This window comes from Chrysochloris asiatica, unplaced genomic scaffold (assembly GCF_000296735.1).
Source record: "Chrysochloris asiatica unplaced genomic scaffold, ChrAsi1.0 scaffold00137, whole genome shotgun sequence".
Lineage (NCBI taxonomy): Eukaryota > Metazoa > Chordata > Mammalia > Afrosoricida > Chrysochloridae > Chrysochloris > Chrysochloris asiatica.
The window spans coordinates 6,236,131-6,261,671 of NW_006408655.1; the positions used below are offsets into that span (position 1 = coordinate 6,236,131).

The 25,541-nt window shown below is 39.0% G+C and overlaps 1 pseudogene; it reads left to right on the forward strand.

Moving 5' to 3' along the window:
• LOC102833314 overlaps window positions 1–25,541 on the forward strand; it is a 129,170-nt pseudogene that overhangs the window by 26,973 nt on the left and 76,656 nt on the right.

Below are 25,541 nucleotides of genomic sequence, written 5' to 3' on the forward strand. Positions count from 1 at the left end.
AACAGCTGGTAGTTTCGAACTTCCGACCTTGCAGTTCGCAGCCTGATTCGTAACCACTACACTACCAGAGCTCTTAAAGTGTCATGGTATCAAGTGAGAAAAAGACTTTATGAAGGTGAAAGAAAGTAAGTCCAGATCTAACGACAAGAGACAGCAGACGAAAGATAAAATGAAGATTTGTCCAGCCAGGTGTGTGAAGCTCATCCACTTTGTAGCACTTTTGATAAAATAATAAAGGAGAGCCCAATGCCAATCCACTGCCATTGAGTCAGTTCCAACTGATAGCACACTGTTCTTAGGGTTTCTGAGACTGTGTATCTTTCTGCTAGGGAGCTGGTGGTTTGAACTTTGGGGTTAGCAGTCCAATGCTTAACCCACTGCACCACTAAGAATCATTAATATAGGGGAAAGGGTTTCAAATTTCTCCTCATTAAGGAGCTCTGGTAATATAGTGATTACGAATTGGGCTACGAACCTTAAGGTCAGCAGTTCAAAACTACCAGCTGTTCCATGGGAGAAAAATGAGGCTTTCTACTCCCATAAAGATTTGCAGCCTCTAAAATGCTGTACAGGGTCACTATGAGTCAGAACCGACTCCATGGCACATCACAATGATGACAACAACTCCTTGTTAAGCATAAGGAATCACTTAATTCTTAGACCAACAAATAGTCTTATACCAGAGACCTCTGCAGCATTTGACCTCCAATGACCACCTGTTTCAGTAAGGAATGAAGTAATTTAGGAGCTTTATTCCTCCTCCTCTGGTAGCGTAGTGGTTACCAATCGGGCTACGAACTGCAAGGTCAGCAGTTCGAAACTACCAGCTGTTCTGTGGGAGAAAGATTTCTGCTACTGTAAAGATTTACAGCCTTGGGAAACATGTACAGGGTCACTATGAACCAACTCCACGGCACATAACAACAATTCCTCCTCCTCTTCCACTTCTTTCTGCGTTTTCTTTTCCTTCTCACCTCCTTACAACCGGCATTTCTTAAGGCTCTGTGTTCAGCCCTCAGTTGGTCTTGCTCTACACTCCTGGAATAATTCTGCTTGACTGATTTAATTTCCTTCTTCAGCTATAATTTTTGGCTGATATTCCCTAGAAGTCACAAAATGTTGCTATTGTAGTTGCTCAATACATCATTTCATGGAAAGAACTGCTAGATATATATGTGCTACACTCACAATCACAGATACAAAGTGCTGCACCTACCTCATCCATTATTCCCCTATTCTCTTTTTCTATTATTATTTTCAAGTAGCTTTAGGCAGCTTGGTGCTTCCAAGCTTCAGGGACCATTGGCAGGAATAATAATGACTTAGCCAACTGCAGCAACAAATCCAAACACACAACCACTCTTTCTGCAAGTGAACTGAAAATTATATACGGTCCTGTTGCCTGCTAGAGCTCACTCCTGAGAATGTACTAGACCTGCCAAATAGGAATGTGATCAAGAATCTACATTGTCATCACTGTCCATGCAAGCATTAGCCTCTTATTGCTATCAAAAGTAGTTCTACAATTGTATCATATTTCATCCACTCTAAGACTGTCTTTAAAAAAAAAAATATATATATATATATATATATATATTGTGGTTTGGATGAAAGTTAATAGAGCAGATTAGGTTTCCATTCAACAATTTATACACACTTTATTTCATAACAGTAGTTACAACCCTTTCAATGTAACAACACTCTCCCTTGGTTCCTCATTTACATTCACCTTTTCTCATTTCACTTTCTTTCCTGCCCCTTCCTGCCTAGAAGACTGCCTATTGTTTATATTTTAATGTCTCAGAAATTGAGCTACATCTTACAATCAATACTATCCTATAATTACAGTTGGCAGCACTTTTAATTCTTATTATACTATAAAGTAATGATGTGTTTTAGAATCAGTGACATCATAGATTTGATTAAATATTTGAAGAATAAGATGCAAAAGTAAATTAATTTTAGCTCTGGGAGACAATAAGTACAGTGATTAAAAAGTAAACTTAGAATTTAGCCAGACCTGGGTTTAAATTCTAGCTCTGACACTTACAACTGCTAGTAACATTTGAAAAGTTATTTAATCCTTCTAAGACTTCATTTCCTAACTTGTAAAATAGGGCAAAGGGGCTAGCATTATCTTCCCCCACAGGATTTGTTAAGGTTTAAATGTTATTGTATAGTGTCCTTAAAACAGTGCCTGACTCCTGGCTAATACTCAGTTCATCAGTAAAAGCTTCATCCTCCTGCTTTTCCAAAAGGAAAAGCTGTAAGTATTAGGAATAATATTGGATTATTATTTTGACTGGACTAGGTAAACAACTCTCTGAGCACCCTAATCAAAGAGAGAGGAAAATACATAGCCTGTAATTCAAAGTTAAACAGAGTCATAAAATATGCTAAGCAAACGCTCACGCTGGTAAATTACTAAGTCTTTACTTAGTAATTCTAAAGATGATATATTAATTCTGCTCCTTCTTCCCTACCATGCATCACTAAAAGACAATTGTGCTTATTTATTTACATTGGAGGAGAATATTGAAAGTGCCATGGGCTGCCAAAAGAACCAATAGATCCGTTTTGGAAGAAGTGCAGCCAGAGTGCTCCTTGGAGGCCAAGATGTCCAAACTTCTTCTCTCATACTTTGGACATATTGTCAGGAGGGACCTGTTGCTGGAAAAGGATATCATGTTTGATAAGGTGGAGGGTCAGAGAAAAAGAGGAAGATCCCCAACGAGATGGATTGGCCAAGTGGCAGCATCGATGGACTCAAGCATGGCGACAGTAGTGAGGTTGGCCCAGGATCAGGCAGTGTTTCATTCTGCTGTACATAGTACAGGTCGCTATGATTCTGTACTGACTCAATGGCACCTAACAACAACAATATTTACATGTATTTAGAGAGAGAGAAAAAACATGTTCACTCTCTCTCTAAATACAATTGCTTACACAATTGGAGAAGCTGACAAGTCCAAAATCCATAGGTAAAGCCAGCTGGAAGCTCCAGCAAGATATCTATGTTATAGTCTGGAGATAGACTCCTCTTCTTGGTATTCTCAAGTTTACTTTTAAGGCATACCCATGGGCTGTTTAAGGCCGCAAAATCATTTGGTCTGGTCCTGCCAAGCCAACTGCAGTTCTAACCATCACATTGGTGGTGGTGGTGTGCTGTAGAGTTGGTTCTGACTCACAGGGACCCTGAATAGGCTTTCTGAAGTTGTAAATCTTTATGAGAGCAGAAAACCTCATCTTTCTCCCACGGAACAGCTGGTAGTTTCAAACTGCTAACCTTGAGATTAGCAGCCCAACTCATAACCAATCCGCTACCAGAGCTCCTTCAGCCATCACATTGTTGTTTTGTTCTTAAGTACCACGGAGTCGGTTCTGACTCATAGTGACCATGCACAGAGTTTCCAAGGCTGCAGATCTTTATGGGAGCAGAAAGCCTCATCTTTCTCCCATGGAACAGCTGGTAGTTTCGAACTGCCAACCTTGAGATTAACAGCCAAGTCGTAACCACTATGCTACCAGAGCTCCTTCAGCCATCACGTTGTTGGTGTTGTTAAGTGCCATCGAGCCATCACATTAGGGGGTGAGTGAATTAAACGTTGGACCAAATACAGCAGGCTAATGTTTAAATTGGTAATTTTCTGTGGCCCACAGACGATGTTGTAAACTTTAGCAGAAAAAAATGTTCTCCACCCCTGTCTTAAGGCCTTCAACTGATTGGATCAGCCCCATCCACAATCTTGAGGGTAATATCCTTTAGTCAGCTGATTATAAATGTTACATCAACAAAATGACTTCAGAGTAACCTATTGACTAGTTTTTTTTTGGTGTTTGTTTGTTTGTTTATTTGTGTTTCCATCCAGTTTTACAACTTTATAAGATGCAGAATCGTGTTGGGTGTATGTAGCAGCTTCATTTCTTGCTTTAATTTTTCCACTAACACTCATATATATTATTTCAGTTACTGTACTTTCAATACAGTGGCAGAGCCGGACATCAGGGTCCACGCTTTCAGTTCCCCAGATCCATCTTTATAAGGTGGAATTTAACAGAGTCTAGACCATCCACTAGGCTTGTCCTTTTTTTTTTAAGATATATAATAATTGGATGGCATTTAAGGCCCATCAGAAGTGGCAACATCAGAAGTACACACTTGTTCTATTTGGATCAGCAAAGATATAACATGCTCATTCAACGGAGGAAAACCAAATTTAGCAGTTGTTGTTGTTAAGTGCTGTCAAGTCAGTTCCAACTCATAGAGACCCTGTATAGGGTTTCCAAGGAGCAACTGGTAAATTTGAACTACCTTCAAACCAACCTTAAAGTCAGGTGCTTATCCTACAGTGCCACACTGGGCAGAGTTGGCATGAAAAAAGCTTATCACTTAGCCTGGGTTAAAACTGTTAACAAAATTCCCATGACATTGACAGTTAAGGGAGCTACATTAAGTGACTTTGGGAATACATACTGATACACAAGTGAGAAAGCAACTGGATAGCAAGTTGTTTTTCAAGTTCTGGCTGTGCAATAAACTCAGGTATGAAATTCAGACAGATGTGCATAGATGGAGTCCTTGCAGCCATCAAGAGGCAAAAGCACACATGGATAATCCTGAAAGTGAACAAGCCTAGCAATGTTTGGATCCACAATATACTTTGGCACTACAAACAATAAATAAGGCACTGAACTTCTTGAAGGTTACAAAGTAAATTATCTTCTCCTTCCTCCCTTTCCTTATTTGAAGTGTTGGTAGTAATAACACTGTGTATTCCATAGCAAAAGGAGCTCTGGTAGCGTAGTGGTTACGAATTGGGCTGCGAACCTTAAAGGTCAGTGGTTTGAAACTACCAGCCACTCCGCGGGAGAAAAATGAGGCTTTCTACTCCTGTAAAGATTTACACCCTCGGAAACCCTGTACAGGGCCGCTATGGGTCGGAACCGACTTGACGGCACTTAACAACAACAACAACATTCCATAGCAAGCTGTCTGGGTTGACATGCTTTGCTTTCTCCTCTTTTGTAGGTAAGCAAATCTTTAAGAGAATCTACACACCTGCACTAACTGAGTAGCCAATAATGCATTTGTAACTTCTTCTCTGGCAGCTTCTGGGGCATCAGTTTTTCCAAGTAAACCTACTGTATTATTTTGGGAAGACCTATTTTGCTCTGCTTTTTCTTTCAAACAAGCACTAAAGTAGGTTTTGGTAGTGAGAAAATATCCATTCAATATGTGTAGCATATCTATCAGTGGAGTGGGGGCATCCAAGTGGATGGCTTTATCAACCATACATTTATTCTCTCACAGTTTTAGAGGATAGACAACCAAATTCAGAGCGCCTGCTCTTAAGGTCAACAGTTCAAAACTATCAGCCGCTTCACGGGAGAAAGATAAGGCTTTCTACTCCCGTCAAGATTTACAGCCTTGGAAACCCTGTACAGGGTCGCTATGGGTGGGAATCAACTCGACGGCACTTAACAATAACAAGCTCTTGGGGAAGGCTTTCTCTTTATTGGTACTGGCTAAACGTCCTGGTCTCCTTTCAACATCTGTAGTCCTAGTATTCCATGAAGGGCTCCATACACCTTGGCATCAATCTTCCCCTGGATCTAGGAGCTTCACAGTACAAAGATCCCAGGTCCAATGGATGCACCCCACTCCCGGCTCTTCTATCCTGGTGGTAGTAGGTTCCTCTAGACTGATTTTTAAACAAACAGCTGGGTACCACAATCTAATCAAGTTAACACAGTAAATTAACCATCACAAATCCCAGAATGACTCAAGTAATATCAAACTGTATTCCATTCACACTGTAGTCTTACCTGATCCACCCCAGGGAGAGGGGTGTGCATAACAAAAGAACGGGGGATGGATACTTGCTAGCAGGCAGTTGCAGTCTGTACTACAAAGAGCATTTTTTTTTTTTTTTTTTAATGGCATATTTCTATCTGGGAATTTTACATTCTTCCCTGTGCACCAATTTAAAAAAAAGAAAAAAGATTGATAAATCTGTCATATGCACCAGCCAACTGATAGTCCAGTTTCTTATATGATCTCAGCTTTCACATTTTTCATGGAAACCCCATCCAAATCACATCTGGTTCAAGTTATATAACAAGCATCCTAAGGTGAATGGATAATGCTCCCCAAAGATATCATGTCCTATTCCCTGTACCCTGAAAATGTTAATTATTTGGGAAAAGGCCTTTGCAGATGTGGTTAAATCTAAACTCATTCTGGATTATCTGGGTGGGCCTTAAATGCCATCACAATAGTCTTTATAAAAGAGGCAGAAAGAGACTTGACATGTATGCACAGAGAAAAAGGTGATGTGAAGACCGAGGCAGAAATCGAGGGATGCCACTACAAACCAAGAAATGCTACAAACCAAGAAACTTGAAGAAGAAAGGAACAGATTTCAGAGGGAGCTCATCTCTGCCAACACCTTGATTTTGGCCCAGTTTGATATGGTTTTCAAACTTTTGAACTCCAGAAATATGTATAATGGAATACAATTCTGTTGTTTTAAACAACCCAGTTTGTAGTCATTTGTTACAGCAGCCACAGGAAACTAACATAGTGACATAGTTATAGTCCTTTTTAGCCAAGGAACCCTGATGTTGTAATGGGTTGTGGATGGCGACTGCTAACCCCAAGGTCAGCAGTTCAAATCCAAAGTCGTTCTGCAGGAGAAAAAAACGAGGCTTTCTGCTCCCATAAAGATTTACAGCCTCAGAAACCCTATACAGGGTCACACTGAGTTGGAACTAACTGGACAGCATACCACCATACGCCTTGGCCAAAATGTTCCAACCTGGTTCTAATATTGTCTTCTATATTGGAGACAGTGATTTGAATGTGAGTATTTGAAAGAGAAGTCTCCCTCTAAATCTCTCTAAGCAAAAGGAGTCAGCTGTAATTGATATTCCAAATCTCATAAAAATCCATATAAACAAAAGGGACTGAATTTGGGGTTGGAGAGAAAGCAGGAAGAAAATTCCCAAAGTTCATTTTCACTCATTAACTCATTCAATAACTATTCATTGGCCACCTGCCAGAGACCAGGCCCCATGCTTGGGACTGGGGATATAGCAATGTATCAGACTAAGTCCCCAAAGAGACTTTCAGTCCAGTTCAGTTTAACCTGAAAGAGAGAAAAAGAATATAGAGAGCCCAAGATGAAATAAATAAATATTTAAAACCCACTTTTAAAAAGATCAAGAAAAATATGTTTTATGAAATACTACCTTCCTAAACAATTTTAAACTACATATGAACAAAACAAGTGTGTTTGTTGTTTATGTGTGTGTTTTTTTAAAAAGTTAAAAAAACTTTTTAGAATGTGGAAATGGAGCCAGGAGAAGGTTGGCATATCACCTGATATAGAACAAGCCCCCAGGGTAGACACAGAAATGGAACTCTCAAAAAAAATATTCAGAGGGAAAATAAAGGTAGAAACAGAGGCAGTTACTTTCTCGTATCGCATGCTTTGTAAAAGATCTCAAAAATCAAATGAGAGACAAAATGTGTGTTTCTTAATCTTTGAAGCTAATTCTATCAATGGAATTAAATGAATTAAAAACTAATGTACCATATTCATTCATCTGCATAAAACCGTTTTCTTATACTTAAAGTATACAATATCCAAAAAGTAAATCAAATCTACCATAATCCAAATTTCAAATTTTATAGCAATACTTAATATGTATATAATTATCTTCATTATCGTAAAATGACACACAAAAATCTTCATATATGGAGAGGACATAATAATCATAGTAATCTATTGGGAAAACTTTAATTACCCCAAGGGACTGACTACATAATCAAATTACCCAGTTCAAAGGACAAGCTGTATAATTCAAGACCATAAAGGAAAAGAAATGCCTTCCTTTATTGCTCAATAACAAGTTTCCATTGCTTAATGTTTTTGTGTGAAATTGTCTTGGTTCTCCATATTTTTTTTTTTTTCTTGCAGTTTTAGACACAATCGGAGGACAATTTTTTCATTGCAAAGTGGCAAAGTGACAAGCATTCTTGCTAAAGAAATCTAATATCACACATACTAACCAATCTTTTTGGATTTTTTTCCCCACTTCATTCAAAGATTCAGCTGTGTCTGACAGACTGGCAGAACAGACCAGCAGGGACCTTATTTGCCTGAGGGCCTGAATAGCTTCCTGGGAAATTTTGCCCCCCAAGGGAAGCTCTCAAAGGTCAGACACAAGCTTGGCCTAATAACAATGCTTCCCTGGTCCCAGAGGAAGGGTGATTCTCAGTGCAGTCTTGTCTGTGAATTAGAGTTTTCTACCAGTCCAGTGCTTAGAGTTTTCTACCAGTCCAGTCCATATCTTAGATAGGAGTATAAAAAACTATTAGAGTAGTTTTCCCTAAAATTTGCTGATCCACCACAACATCTCTTAAAGTACACAGCCAGATACTGTGTGCCTAAAGTACCACCTGTAAACTATTCTTGTCCCGAAAAACAGTAATAGTAATAATAATAATAACTGAACCAGACTCTAATGAAACCTGTAACCTGTTGCAGTTAAGTTCATTCAACTCCTGGTGACCCCACGTGTGTCAAAGCAGAACTGTACTCCAGACAGTTTTCAATGGCTGTGACCTTTCAGAAGTAGACTGCCAGGTCTGATGTACTCTGGGTAGACTCCAACCTCCAACCTTTTGGTTACAGCTGACAATTTGCTTCAACCAGGGACTACAACAGTTATTAGGCCTCATTCTAACCAATTCACAGGGAACAGAGGAACATTCTGAACTATACCAGAACACAATCAACCAAATCCGGAACATGGGAAATTGCACAGGACAAATGCCCAGGTCCCTTTTGTAAATGCATAACTTTGAAAAGGTGAGGGGGCTGTTGAAGGTAACAAGAAATGTGAGAGACACAACCAAAAACATGTATGAACCTTCTTTTGATCCTGATGCAAACAAATCACTTACACAAAGACATTTTTAAAACAACTGGAGAAAATTGAACATGGGCTGAAAATTATTCTTGTTAGGTACCATCAAGTCAGTTCTGACTCATAGAAACCCTGTGTAGGGTTTCTGAGGCTGTAAATCTTTATGGTGAGAAAGCCTCATCTTTCTCCCATGGAAAAATCTCGAACCACTGACCTTGTGGTTAGCAGTCCAATGCTTATCCTACAGTGTCACAATGCTCCCCAGGCTGAAAATGAGATGACATTAAGAGGTGATTGTTTTGTTTGGATTTTAGGTAGGATCCTGTTATTCTGCCTATTATCTCTAAAAGATAATACTGAAGTACTAAAAGGTGAAATGATAAACTATCTCGAATTTGCTTTAAAATATTAAAGCAGGGGCCTTGGGGATGGAAGATGATGAGGGAACTAGGAACAGATAAAACAAGAAGGATCAAACACTGATCATTATCATCGAATTTGGCTAATGCCTGCTGGTGGTGGTGGTGGTGGTGTGCTGTGGAGTTAATCTGACTCATAGTGACCCTGCATAGGGTTTCCAAGGCCGTAAATCTTTATGGGAGCAGAAAGCCTCATCTTTCTCCCACAGAACAACTGGTCCTGTCTAACTGTTGACTTTGAGGTTAGCAGTCCAACTTGTAACCACTACGCTACCAGAGCTGGTGACTCATTATATCATCCTGTTATCTTTGCCTGTGTATATTTAAAATAATAGAACTTTCAAGAAGTACACAAAGCACCACTTTACCTTTCCACTCTAACTTCCTACAACTGCAACATAAACTCTGCACCCTAGATAAACTTGCCATCTCCAAAGCTCGGTCCACTGTAATACTTTCTTGAAAATCTCTCCAAAGTACTCTTCTGAACTGTCCTTCAATGCCTACCTCCTCAAAGGCTTCCCTGATTGTTCCACAAATTTAATGAGCCCTCTTCCTTTTCTGAAACCTTCTGGTGTGGCAATATAGGATCAGGACTTTGAACCACAACACTGGCAGTTCAAAACCACCAGCTGCTCCTTGGAACCCCTATACAGGATTGTCTGTGTGAGTCGGAACCAACTCAATGACAGCTAACATCAACAACTCCCTTTTCTAGACTGTAAAAGTATCTCAAGTCACTTGGGACTTGTCATAGTTTGCTTTATTTTCTTGGTTAGCTTTTTAGTGTTTTGTATCCCTGGCTGGATTTGAAGTTCTCCTAGGGCAGGGCATAAATGTGTTTCTGACTCAACTTCATCTCAGAACCTGGTTTAAATAATCCTGACTAATTAATGAGTCCTGGTGTGGCACTGTGGGTTAATGCACTGGACCTGCAAGGTCAATTTGAACTACAAGATCAATGGTTCAAATTCACTAGCCGCTCCTTGAAAAGCCTATACAGGTTAGCTTTGAATTAGGACCCACTCAACAGTACCTAACAATAACAACAACAATCAGTGAATCATTGTGGTGTCTCTTGAAAACCCTGATCTAAAATACACAACACATTAAGGTAAGAATCAGTAGATCTGAGTTAGTCCTTGCATTAGACAGGTTTGCAAGTGACAGAAACCAGCTCATTCTAGCACAAACAAAAATGGAAAGCTATTAATTAACTCACATAATTGAGAAATTGAGTGTAGATCCAGAGACCTAATAGCATTGTCAGGTTTCTCTACCTTTTCTCTTCTCCCCATCTTAGTTTTGTTCATCCACTGTAACAACTCTGAAGGAAAAAAAAGTAACTCTTTCTCCCAACATTCTGATTGGTCCAGATTGCATCACATGCCTATCCTTACACCAATCTGTGGCTAGGGGATAAGATAATATAGTTGGCCAGATCTGGATCTTATGTGATCTCTATGCCCAGGAGATAGACAGACCCATGATTACTACACAAAATAGGGTGGTGACAGTTCCCCAAGGGAAAGGAAGTAGCAGTTACCAAAATAATGGGTGAAAGGAACACGAGGCAGAACCACCTCCAGCCCCCAGAAAAAACATACCATCACAGCCATAGTGCTCTCACTTAACAAATGGTCCTGGGCTAGCTGTTGCTGTTGTTGTTAGGTGCCGTCAAGTCGGTACTGACTCATAGTGACCCTCTGCACAACAGAACAAAACAATGCTTTCTTTACTTAGTAATAATTGTTACAATTTGATATATTCTTAACTATATGTATCAAGTCATATGCCAGTACTTTGTAATGTAATTTCAATCACACTTTCAAAGCAATATACTATATGAACCAAACCCTTTGGACAAACCAACAAAATAGATTACGTTTGTTTTTCAGACAATAAAAATCAGTTGCTATGAGTCAATTCCAATCATGGCAACTCTATGTGTCCGAGTAGAGCTGCGCTCCATTGGATTTTAATGACTGAATTTTTTTGGCAGATATCCAGGCCTTTCTTCCAAGCTACCTCTGGATGGATTTGAACCTCTAAGTTTTCTGTTAGCAGCTGAGCACTATAACCATTTGCACTACCCAGGTACTCCATAGACAATAAAACTAAAACTTAAATAGACCAATGAACATCCCCAAAGATACCTGTGCTCTTGAACATCACTGCTTCTTTGCGCTTTCATTTCTTTGTAAATAAAGTGAGGGCTTCTAATATTTCTACCTCACAGAACTGTTTTAAATATGAAAGGAAAAAAATAAACATAAAAGAAAAAGAAACATGTCAAGATTTTTGGCTCATTCCTCCAGGCAGGAGTCAGGACCTGCCTTGCCTTTTTAACCTTCAAAATCTCTCCAAAAATGTCCTCCACAGGCCCTCCCTGACTCCTCCACTGTATCAGGGATGTCTCCTGGCTCTCCGCTCTCAAGCACTACACCCACCAAGCTCACTTGGCACATAAGCACCTTTTCTTCAGATCACTGACATGCAGATGTTAGCTCGTCCACTAGGCTGAAAGTTACCAAGGAAAGGGGCCATGTCTAATTCAATTTCATATATAACTTATTTTTAGCCCATACATGATAGCTTTTTAATAAACATTCATTTAGCTAGTTAATATATTTGTTTAATTAAGTAAAGTATGGGTGAATAATATAATTTCAAGGCCCAGTTAGATATTTAGCTTCAAATAAAAGCACAGAATGTTGAAACTATATGAGGTTTCACAGGAATCCTAAACCAAGGGTCAGAAACTGTTATTAGTCACAACAAAACAAGCCAAGTAACTGAGATTAAGTGTTCAGAAACTTTTGTAACAATTTGGAAAATGAAGTTTATATCTGTTGAATCTACGAAGACCTGGTGGTACAGTGCTTAATCACTCAGCTGCTAATAGAAGGGTCAATGTTTCAAACCCACCAGCCACTCTGAGGGAGAAAGATGTGACAGTCTCCTTCCATAAAGATCTGGTGGTGTTAAGTGTCACTGAGTTGGTTCCGATTTATAACGACACTGTATAGTGTTTCCAAAGCATTTTAAATATTTTGGGGAGCAGAAAGCCTCATCTTTTTCCCTTAGAGCTGTTGGTGGGTTTGCACTGCCAACCTTGTGGTTCGCAGTTCAGTGCTTATCCTACAAGGTCACCAGGCTCCCCCTGGAAACCTTCTATGATAGTTCTAATCTGTCATATATGGTAGTTCTAATCTGTCCGTACAAGAATTGATGGTTTTGAGTTATGATGCTGCAGGAGAATATTGAAAGTACCATGGGCTGCCAAAAGAACCAACAGATCTGCGCCGGAAGAAGTGCAGCGAGAGTGCTCCTTGGAGGCCAAAATGGCCAAACTTCGTCTCTCATACTTTGGACATATTGTCAGGAGGGACCAGTCGCTGGAGAAGGATATCATGTTTGGTAAGGTGAAGGGCCAGAGAAAAGAGGAAGACCCCCCAAATGAGATGGACTGGCAAAATGGCAGCATCAGTGGGTTCAAGCGTGGCAACAATTGTGAGTTTAGCCCAGGATCAGGCAGTGTTTTGTTCTCTTGTACATGGGGTTGCTATGAGTCAGTACCAACCTGAAGGCACCTAACAACAACAACAATCTATCTTATAAAGTCACTACAAGTTGGGACCAACTCAAGGGCAATGGGTTTGGTTGATTTGAGTTTTTTAATCTAATAAAGAAAACATTAAGTTTGTATTTTTATATGTTTTTGCTGTTTAAATGTCGTTTTCCAACAATTCACTTTTACTGTATTTCACAAAGTATCAATCCACAGTGGAATGTAAAGTAAAAAACGTTTTCTTTGCCAAAGGTAATTCAGAAGGACTGATGTCATCTAAACTGTCACTGAACATAGGTGCCATTTCTCTATTTCTGGCCATCCAGACTCTTTGCAACACTTTCCAATGGTTCATTCACACCAACCAAGACAGGGTGTCCCAGAACTTGTAGATTACTACAAAACTTAAGAATTTCTATTCTGAACTTGGTAGGTTCTCCAACACTGAAAGAGAAGAAAGGAGACTGCTCCAGCCTAGTGTGGAACTGAGGGTTGAGAGGCTTCAACAAGGACAGGTGGATATTGCACTGAACAGAGTCAGGAAATTTATTTCTCTTTAATTAATCAAACAACACTTAGGTAGGTAATGTTATTATTCCAATTTTACAGATGAGAAAACTGAGGTGTGGATAGGTTAAAAAACCAGTCTAAGATACTTGGCTACAAAGTGGTTGAGAAAAGATTTGAGATTAGAACCCTGCTGCTGTGAGACAGAAGCCTGCAAACTTAATCACCACGCTGTGAGCAGGGGGGGTGGGAAGGGCATAAACAAACAAAATGTAGTGAAGTGTGCTGAGTCTTCAAATATTTTATTTTTATATGTCAAATTCAATTCAACTATTTATTTAAAATAATACAGCAATGTAGCTTTCTTTCAGTATTTTAAAATTGAATAAACCTGAAATTTCTTACACTTACTGTAATGGAACCAGACAATTTAGAAAAACAAAATCATTCGTCTGCTACCTCAGTGAATTTTAAATATGTATACGAATTAATTCCAGAATAATGATATTTTTATAACTATCAAAAACTGCAAATGAACGCAGAAGGATTTAAATAGATGAAATTGAAAAGACATATATAAAAAATTGAATGCAAAGCAAAAAAAACAAACATTATTTGTACTTGAAAAATTATTTAGCCCTATAAAGGAAAAGTTTTACTAACGGTAATGCAGAAACGGCTATAATCGTACATTGACAGAACTTCCAGAGGTTCAAGACAGTCTCAGAAGAGGCCGTAGAACGAGAGATATCATTGCTGGTGTCCAATGGATCTTAGCTGAAAGCAGAGAATACCAGAATGATGTTTACTTGTGCTTTATTGACTACTCAAAGGCTTTCGATTGTGTGGATCATGACAAGCTATGTGACAGGGTTGTATTCTTTCACCATACTTATTCAACCTATATGCTGAGCAAATAATCTGAGAAGCTGGGTTATATGAAGAAAATGTGGCATCAGGATTGGAAGAAGACTCATTAACAACCTGCAATATGCAGATGATACAACCTTGCTTACCTAAAGTGAAGAGAACTTAAAATACTTAACTGATGAAGATTCAAGACCACAGTCTTTGGTATGTATTGCATCTCTATGTAAAGAAAACAAAAATCATCACCACCGGACCAATAAAACAACATTCTTTTCAATGGAGAAAAGATTGAAGTTGTCAAGGACTTCATTCTTTTTGGATAAACCATCAATACTCATGGAAGCAGCAGTCAAGAAATCAAACAATGTATTACATTAGGCAAATCTGCTGTACAAGACCTTTTGAAGTGTTGAAGAGCAAAGATGTCAATTTGAGGACTAAGGTGCACCTGACCCAAGCCATAGTATTTTCAATAACCTCATATGTGTACAAAAGCTGGACAGTGAATAAGGAAGACCATAGAAGAATTGATGCTTTTGAGTTATGGTGCTGGAGGAGAACATTGAAAGTGCCATGGACTGCAAAAAGAACCAACAGATCTGTGTTGGAAGAAGTGCAGCCAGAGTGCTCCTTGGAGGCCAAGATGGCCAAACTTCGTCTCTCATACTTTTGACATACTATCAGGAGGGATCAGTCACTGGAGAAGGATATCAGGTTTGGTAAGGTGGAGGGTAGGAGAAAAAGAGGAAGACGCCTAGCAAGATGAATTGACAAAGTGGCAGCATCAGTGGGCTCAAGCATGGCAACAATTGTAAGGTTGGCCCAGATGGGGCAGTGTTTCATTCTGTTGTGCCTAGGGTCGCTATGAGTCAATATTGACCAAATGGGATGTAATAACAACTACAACAACATAAAAGAAAATATGCCATAGCAATGAATGTATTCAGATGATTTCTAAAATTCAAGGGGGCTTCAAAACATTCATGGAAAAATGTAATTAAAAGACAATGGAATTTTTCCACTAACTTTTTGAAGCCCCCTGTAAAGGGGGTATAACAGTTAACATAACATTTGTAAACTAATTTCATAACACATCACATATAATAACACTAATATTATCATATTGAGAATTAAATTTAAATGGGGAAAAGAATGATTTTATAAATCACATATAAAGTCATCTTTAAATTCTGAATGAAATGGGAATTTCAAAATGTTTCTAATGAATAAATGATGAATTAATTAAATTTAAAAATACATATTTCTACAAGGTCCACAAATAAATTTGACCCTGTAATTTCAGTAATCTATTACTTAACATAGTAATTATCTGTGAACTGTGATAGGATTCTAAAACCAAAACTAACCAGGTCTCAGAAGCAGGCCTACATAATCTAAGTAGACTGCACTGGGTTAAATAGAGGCAAATGTATCAAGCTGTATACTATATCAAGAAGTCCCTGGGTGGTACAAACCATTAATTGCTAACCAAAACTTTGGAGGTCTAAGTCCATTCAGATGTGCCTTGAGAGAAAGGATTGATTCTACTTCTGAAAAATCATCCATTGAAAACCTTCTGGAGCACAGTTCTACTCTGATACATATGGGATCATCATGAGTCCGGATCACTTCCACAGCAACTAGTGTGTGATAACACACACACACACATATATATATGTCAAAAAGCTTATGAAAAAATTCCATTAGAAGACAATGGAATTTTCCATGAACTTTCTGAAGCCCCCTCATGTGTGCACATATATGCTTATGTATACATAAGAATCATCTGAGGATCTTGTTAAACAGGGTGAAGATACGAGTTCTCAGCAGAGGGCCTAACCAGACTAAACCTGTTAAAAGTTTGGGTACAAACATAGGAAGGTGTAAGCAAGAACTCTTGTGTGGGTTAGCACTGGACTGGGAGTCACAAGGTCAGCAGTTCAAAACCCACCAGTTTCTCCTTGGAAATCCTAAACAGGGTCACTATGAGTTGGAGTGGACTTAACAGCACTAAACAAGAAGAAGAAGCAAGTACTAGAAGTCCTAATGTGACGCTATAGGATAAGCATTGGACTGCTAACTGCAAGATAGGTGATTCAAGCCCACTGGCCACTCCTTGGAAACCCTATGCAGGGTTGCTGTGAATCAGAACTGACTCAACAGCACACAACCACCACCACCACTAAGCATGTACTAGTGGTGGAGGTGGTGGTGGTAGTTATATGTCGTGGAGTCGGTGCTGTCTCATAGTAACCCTGAATAGGGCTTCCAAGGCTATAAATCTTTATGGAAGCAGAAAGCCTCATCTTATTCCCATGGAGTAGCTGTTAGATTCAAACTGCTGACCCTACAGTTAGCAGCTCAACTCATAACCCATTACGCTACGAGAGCTCCCTGCAAGTACTGGCAGGTATAAGTAAATAGTCCAATGAGTAAGATGGCTGGGAATGAGGGTGTCAATTGAAAATGGCCCAAGTAAGCTAGGTTGGTTAAATATGATCCTAAGACAAAAGTAGATTTTATACTGCCTGCTAGGAATTAGTACTAGTGGTTCCATGTGTGTAGATTACAGCCACAAGATCAAAGGCTTCAAGATAAATTTTGTCCTTGATCAAAGCAAATAGTCTCTCAGAATACCACATCAAGATTCTAGTTACACTTGAGTATTCAGCAGAAGATAATGTCTTTTTCTCATTAAATCCAGGTGTTAGCCACAAACTAGAAAAATCCTGGAGAATGCTACTTACACCCCTCAGTGGTGCATCATAATATCATAACCACTCTAACAGCACATATATGTGATACCACCACTACTACCTCTGTTAGTGTTGTAAAGCCATGTCCACTTAGCTAATTGCACCTCTAAAGTTTTCCAACTGCAGTATCTTAGACACATAAGCATTTCTATCTTCTGTTGCCCACCCAGGTGTTTTTTCACAATCTTAAACTGGTCCAGTGAACAAGCTAGGGACTGTATCACTAAAATCTGTTTACCCAGCTGGTACTGTGGCCCGTCACAGTTTCAAGTAGCCTAAGGTAGCCACCAAAAGTTTTCAAGTAGACAGAGAGCAGAACACTAAAGAAATGAGTAAAAGCAGGAATCACTGCTGGTATGCAGGTAAGACTATCAGATATTGTTTACCAATTTAAAATCAGCCAGCCCAATAGCAATCAAAGCATTAGAAACAAATATCCTTTGACCCAGACATACCACTTCCAGAAATTTAGCACAGTTAATTTTATGCATGTTTCCAAGAATATTAAACAAGAATGGTCACTGCATGTGTCACAAAGATTTGAGATCAAGTCTCCTAATCTCTTAAAATTCAATTAAGATTGTATAACATTCCCATAGAATGCCAAAGCACCCCTACCTCTATCCCTCAGTAGTTCTTTAAATTCCCAAGAGGCCTCACTTCTTTTTATCATTTCTAGTTTCAACTTGCTCTGCATTTTTGCTGTTCCTTTATCTCTACTCTGATAACAACATAATGTGGACCCCAGTCCCTTGTACTGGTCCTCTTTCCAAAGCAAGCACAATAAGCAAACTTCTTACTAATTGTCCGTGGGTCACACAGAAGGATTATATCATTTATAGCAAACCTCTTAAATTCACATTTTATTCATTTCTGCTCTTACTCTGGGTTCTCTAAAGGAGCAAAACCAGTGAAATGTATATTCTTATAGCTATATATAGACACACTCCATTTTATTGTGCTTCACTTTATAGCATTTCACAGATACAGAATTTTTTTTTTTTTTTAGAAATTGAAGGTTTGTGGCAACCCTGTGCAACCCTAAGTAAGTCTACTGATGCCATTTTTCCAACAACATGTGCTGCTTTCATGTCTGTGTCACATACTGGTAATTCTCACAATAGTTCAGACTTTTTCATAGTACTGTTGCACATGTAATAAACTCAAGCCCACTGCCATAGAGTCAATTCAAACTCATAGCGACCCTGTCTGTGTAAGGTTTCTTTATGGGAGAAGAAAGCCTCATCATTCACACTCAGAGCAATTGGTCTGATTTGAGGTCAGTAGTCCAGTGCTTATCCTACAAACTCCACCAGGGCTCCTTAATAGACCACAGTGTCATGTAAACATAACTTTTATATACACTAGGAAACCAAAAAATTTGTATGACTCATTTTATTGTGATATTTGCTTTTTGTGGTAATCTGAAAGCAAACTAGCATTATCTCCATGATATGCCTGTATAGAGAGAAACTGACTTCAAGGAAATGGCTCATGGTATTGTGGATGCTGACAAGTTCCAAATCTGTAGATCAGGCAACAGGTTGAAGATCTCTGCTGGCTCATATAGTTGCAGGGACTGCAGAACCCAAAATATGCAGGTCTAGTGGAAGACCAGTGACTTTGGCAAATTTATGTCCCAAGAACCAGAGTTCAGGCAACATATATTCCTACAAATACGGTAACTTTTTGCTTCAGTGACAAATTACATGAAGATCATTTGGAGGGCATTTTAAATGCCAACTAAATGTACCTAAAAACAATTAAGGAGCCAACAATATAAATAACTCTGACCAGGTCCCTGCAACCACATCACAACTGCAACCTGGCCAACAGTACTTGTAAGTTGCCTTCAATTTTAAGATACATATTGATTTTAAAGATGTTAAAATTTAGCAGCAGGAGGCAGGGGAGGGTGTCAGTCTTGGAGTCAATTAAATATGAGACTTATCTTAGAATCAAGGTTCAGAGGCTAAGTACCATATTTTACTGATGACTTGTGATTTAGGGTTAAATTTCCAGAGTCTGAATCATTCATGAGTCGAAAAGCGCTGTATCTCAAAGAGTTTAGACAGAAATATAGACCAAGTACTCTGAAAACTGTGGCCCTAGTAATGATGAAAAGCCAGATGCCAAAAAAGTATCGGAGAGTATTAATTTTAAACTTTCCATCTATATTTTAATATATTTCATATGTAACTTTAAATTTTAGATGCAATAAATACATAATTAACTTAATAATTCACTATTATGAGTAGACACTTGACCATTTCCTCTACAATTGCTAGAATTTATATTCAAGTTGACCAAACAAAGCCTTTCACTGGGAAAAATGGAAATAATATAGCCAATGTTGCCTTGTATTTGAATACATGTGGTTTTTGTCCGTGATTAAGCTGAATAATTTCCCCAAATTCTTTATTTCACTTGGTCTAGTTAAATTCTTCTTCTCCTTAAAAAAAAATTAAAAAACTACAGTATAGATCATAAAGACAAAGAGCAAGAAATTATTAAACAGAAAAACTTGTAAGAGACTGTAATTAAAGCTGCATCAATATATCACAATGTCCATAAATTTGCCTAGTGGAAATTTTTTTCACATCTGACTCAACCTGGTAGTTTTTCTTTCCACCAAAATAAGTACTTATACAGCTTCTTCTATAGGTCACAGTGTTAAAAACTATAACACTCATTCAACAACCATTGATGTTGTAATGTCCTCTGTGGGCAAGAGACTGGTCTAGATGCTATAGATACAATAAAGAACATAAGTTAACCATCTCTGACCTCTGGTTCTTACATTTTAGAAACTACCATGGTTTCAGTTTACTGACATGGGACTCAGCATAAGTGACTTCATCTTGGGCGTCGTACAGTCACATTAATATAGTCAACCTCTACCTGTATGTAATAAAATACAGTAAAGCTTGTAAAAGTCAGGACCTATCAGAAAAGGAAAATATAAATATTTTCCACTAAAAAGAACAATAGAAAAGTAGTAAGACTGCACCCTGTCAAAAGCAGAAAGCTTTCAAGACCTGGAAAAACAAGGCAAATCCCTTTGAGTCCCAGGTGTCACTGTGGTCATAATTACAACCAACCAGTTATACTTATAGCTACTTAATTACAAAATGCATGGAACCTTTTGTAGTAGATGAGCACAGGAGTAACCTGAAAACAGTGCAAGGCACAGACTCAAGAACAGGCAGAGACTGCAGCCACCTAGAACTTGAAGCTCTCACATCATTTCTGAAAATGAAAAGATGTAGAGAAAAGCCTTTCCTGATATAAAATAGACAACACACAACACACATACACTGGAGTCCTGGTGTGGCACTGGACTGCAAAGTCAGTTTGAACCAAAAGCTCTGTGATTCAAGCTCACCAGCTGCTCCTTGGAAACCCTATACAGAGTCACAGTGGTTCAGAACCGACTTAACTGACATCTAACAATAACAACAGCCTTTAGTTCTTAATAAAGACTGTTATTCCCACTCTAAACTGATCACATTCACCGTGTGAGATGTTCAATTCGTAATAGAAATAAGACTGATAAGACTAAGTAGCCGTTCCGGTACAAACTGGTACAGCATAAGAGTGGCATGGGACATTCAGAAAAGGTCAGCAGACAAAACACAGAACCTGACTGACAAAAGAGGAGAATGCGTACACAGCAGAGACCCTTCCCTTAGGCACACATGGCTAAAGGTTTCACCAAGTCCCCAGCAGTGAGGGATTATAAATTAATAGCAGAACCACACTGTAAGGTATTTGTAGTTGTTATATAGAAAATGACACTTACATTCAGTGCAAAGTAAATTGGGACCTGGTCTCCTTCCACAGTGTGGGTTTTGGAATTCTTAATTAATGCCTTTATTATCTCTGTAAAGTCACAAGCTAATGAACCCCTCCAGGTATTGTTATGACCATATTCAGAGAAAAACTCTAACTGACAATGATAGTCCAGAGTCTAGTGCCCCAGAGGCGTGGACTAGGTAAGTAATATCCCTTACTCTACAAAATGTTTCCTTAATAAGCTACAGGAGTGTACCATGTGTTACAATCACTTAGAAATACTTTTAGACTATTACTCTAGAAGAAAAGGAGTACGATTAAATCAAAGGATTTCAGGGCTGCCAACTATTAAGGAAGAATCTGTCATTTTCTAGATCAGAAAAAAATAAAAGACAGTACATTTACAATTATTTTGTCTTCTCTTTGTGCTCCCTGGGCTTCTGTTTAGCATAATATTTCTTACACACACCAGTGGCCTTTAGAGTACATACAAATTTCCCTGACATTACTCAGCTCTCAGGACCCCTATTCTCATGCAAATTCACCCTATAAGTCCTCTTCTTTCTCATTCCATTCCTATTTTGAAATATAAAAGAACAAAACTCTAGAAGTCCTGTGGTTGCACCAGAAGGGGTAGAGGCTAGATAACCTTTTCCATGCCTAATTCCTGATCAGATCCCCAAACATCCTCACTAATGCTGCTGCTTGAAATGATCTGCAGCTTGAGTATTTTTTCATTGTCCAATCCAATGCTCTCAGCAATTCACATTCATGAAAGTAAATGTTTATAACTCTTGGCCTAGACTCCGGAATTCCATTTCTGGCACTATTAATGATTTCTTTCTAGGGACAGATTTTTAACTCACTCCTGGTGTAACGCTGTGGCATAGCACTGGACTGGGAACCACAAAGCCAGTGGTTCAAATCCACCAGCTGCTCCTTGAAATTCTATGTAGGGTCACTGTACTTAACAATACTGCACTTAACAATAAGAACAACAACAAAGACAGTGATGCCTTCCTCGCTCCCAGGACATTATCTTCAAGCTATTCTGGGCCTTACCAACACAAAAATAATCATCTGAAATGTTTATCTCTTTCAGGATAAAATGTAGCATCATGAAGCAAATATTTACTGATTATCTACTTTATGACTTGTAGGAAATGTGCCCTTGCAAACAATCCCTATCCTCAAGAAACTAGGATCTAATTGAGAAAATTTTTTTAAGTTTTCAAAAGTATAAATTCATAAAAGGGAAAAATGAAAACTTGTACTTGCTTTTCTAATTCTTCCTTTGATTGGCTGCAAAGACCTTTACTTCCCAGTTTCAACTCACACAATGGCCATGCATCACTTAATGTCCACAATATATTCCGTGAAATGGGATGATGTTATGTGATTTTGACATTGTGCAAATGTCAGTCTGGTCCTGCCTTTTCTTTAAGCACTTAGAACAAGCTTTGTGCCTTAATAGTGATCTTCAGTGTGCTGAGATTCTCTTTTGTGTTTGGTCTTCAATCCGTGTCATTAGCAATTTCTCCATACCTAACATAGTTCTCTCATTTTCACTAGCCTTGTAGCTTTCAGCTAAGCTGAAATTTTTTCCTTTGTTTTTGAGGGCTGTCCTGATTGTTGAGTGTTGTTGAACAGGAAAAGGTAAAAACCATTCACTGCAAGCTAAAATGCTAATCAGGTCACCAAATAAGACCAATTCCCCATGTTTTCCCCCTGCCCTCAAATAGGTATGCAGCCTGGCCCCTCCCCAGACTGACCCCACATAGGCCATGTTGCCCTCCATTCAAGGCTCAGAATTTGGAGAAATTAGCTCCTCTGAGTCAGCTGGCTTAATAAAATCTGAAACTCTGCTTCACATCTCCGAGTGGCCTCGGTTTCTTCCACCGTGGATCTAAAAGTGCTGTAACATTGTTGTTGGTTTTTTTAAGGGCTGTCAACTTAGTTCCAACCCATAAGGACCAGGTAAAGGGTTTCCAAGGAGTGACTGATGAGCTTGAACCACCAATCTTGCAGTTCAAACCGACTTTGCAGTCTAACACATTAACCCACTGCGCCACACCAGGACTCTGATTGTTGAGTGTAACATGCCTAAATCACAAGCAATAGTATTCACTGTTTTTCCACCTTCCTGTGCAGCACTGTTGGATCAACACAAGATCAAACCCACCAGCTGCTCCTCAGAAACCCTATACAGGGTTGCTATGAGTCAGAATCTACTCAATGGCACTTAACAGTGTTGGTGTTGGGGTTTTATTTGGTGTTTTATTTCATTTGCAAATCGATAGTTTTCCTTTGCCTCTTCTTGCTATTGTCACTAATAAAGGTTTTATTGCATTTGGGAGCCATGATGCACTTCATGGTAATATTTCAAAAGAAAATTAAACAGAGGGATAATACTGTAACACTCAAGAGATGCCTGATATACAAGATCAGATGCTGCTGCCTATGAGTTAAAGCATATATGACTATACTGTAAACTTTTTAGATAGAAAGTAGAGTACTACCACATAAGCCAGTAACATAGGTATTTATTATGATTATAAAGATATAAGGAGCTCTGGTAGCATAGTGGTTATGAGTTGGGCTGCTAACATCAAGGTCAGCATTTCGAAGCTACCAGCTGTTCCATGAAAGAAAGATGAGGCTTTCTGCTCCCATAAAGATTTACAGCCTTGGAAACCCTATACAGGGTTGTTATGAGTTGGAACTGACTCCACAGCACATCACCACCACCACCACCATCAAGACATATGCATTATAGGTTATATGTGTACTGTACCATAGGCCTGAAAGTTCAATCATTTTCCATACAAAAACAAAAAGAGAGTTGCACATGTTGTGTGTAAGTAGCTGTGCATTTGATACATCTTATTATCTGACTAGGATTTCTGAACTCTTATATGGGACCACGGACATACACACAAACAATGCCCAAATAGACATTATGTGGTACATGACTATAATTCTAGAAATAATCTTTTTTAAACAGTTTATTGTGAACTGAGTGAAGATAAACATGATCATCAGCCTTACTTTCATACCAATCATACGTTTTGTTTCATCTCAGTGATTACACTCCCCTCCCTATAACAACAGTTAGCCTGCTTACACCTTGTGGCTTCCCTTTTACATCTTATTTTTCACAAATGAACAAAGTGATCTAAAGAAGGGAGAGGCATGTGAGAACTCCCAGACTTGCAGACAATACCCATTGGACCTGGTGTGGATGGCTTGCTGATCACAATTCGACCAGATGAAAATAAAGAAGTACGATACAGGGAGCAAGTGTAAGTTATTACAACCTGATCAGCTGGACACTAGATTATGGATGAGGCTGTTCAAAATTCCAACCGAACAGGGAAGGGTTCTCCAATATCAAGGATACAGCATTTCTTCTCAATATACTGGGTGGATAGGGTAAGGCAACTTAGACTTCAGCTGCCAAAATTGGAGGGTTACAAAGACATGAAGTGGCTGGCTTACAAACTTCGTTGAGGGTGCTTAGTGTCAGAATGTGGGGAATAAGACAGAAACCCAACTGAATAATTTCCCTCCTGTCCAGGTGGGTCTCATAATGGAGATAAGACTTTATGATACAATTGCAAGCAATTGTTTTCAGCTCTAATGGCAATTGTCACAACTATAAATGTAGAAGTTGTTGTTGTTGTTAAGTGCAGTCGAGTTGATTCCAACCCACAGCAACCCTGTATAGGGTTTCCAAGGAGCAGCTGGTGAGCTTGAATTGCCAACCTTGCAGTTCAAACAGCTTTGCAGTCTGGCTCATTAACACACAGTGCTACACCAGGACTCCAAATGTAGAAGAGGTACAACTAAAAGGGGGAGCAGTTTATCTGTCATCTCAGGAACAGTAGACCATCAAGAGGGAAGAACATGAGAAGAGCGAGGGATCCTGACCAGAAAAGCAGCAATAAGAGATAGTGGTGGACGAAATGGCATAAGAGAGACAGAACAGCAGTAGACTATAGGCCCATGAATCTGAGAAAAGCAGGGTGCCTGCAGACAGGAGGCTGGCTTTCAAAATGTGCCCTTTGAGTATTTTAACAAATATATATTTACAATGGGGTATGTGTAGAAACACACACAAAAAAGGTAATAGAGGTAAACACTGTTCGCTGATAATTCATGGTACATGGAGCATATGGTAATCATTACAACGATCTGCTGAATATAAAAGTGGTGATTTGTCCTGTAAGCCTTCACTCATTCAATATACAATGATGGTGGTGGTAGTGGTGTACTGTAGAGTCGGTTTCCAACTCATAGCGATCCTGTATAGGGTTTCTGAGGCTGTAAATCTTTACTGGAGCAGAAAGCCTCATCTTCCTCCTGTGGAACCACTGGTAGTTTCAAACTGCTGAACTGCTGACCGTGAGATTAGCATAACCACTATGCTGCCAGAACTCCTTCAATACATAATAAACACCATCCTTGCTTCTAGAGGTACATGAATCTGCCCTAAACTAGGTTACCCAAACAGCAAACAGGAAATGGCATTAACACTTCCAGTCTATATCACACAGACCAGGACACAAGTGGTAAGTGCCTGAGACCACGTCAACATACAGTTACTAATTAAATATAAATACAGCACCTACACCTATGGAAGCAGTAGCTCAAAAGAGGGAACAAGTCCTAACAGCAAGAATCATTCCC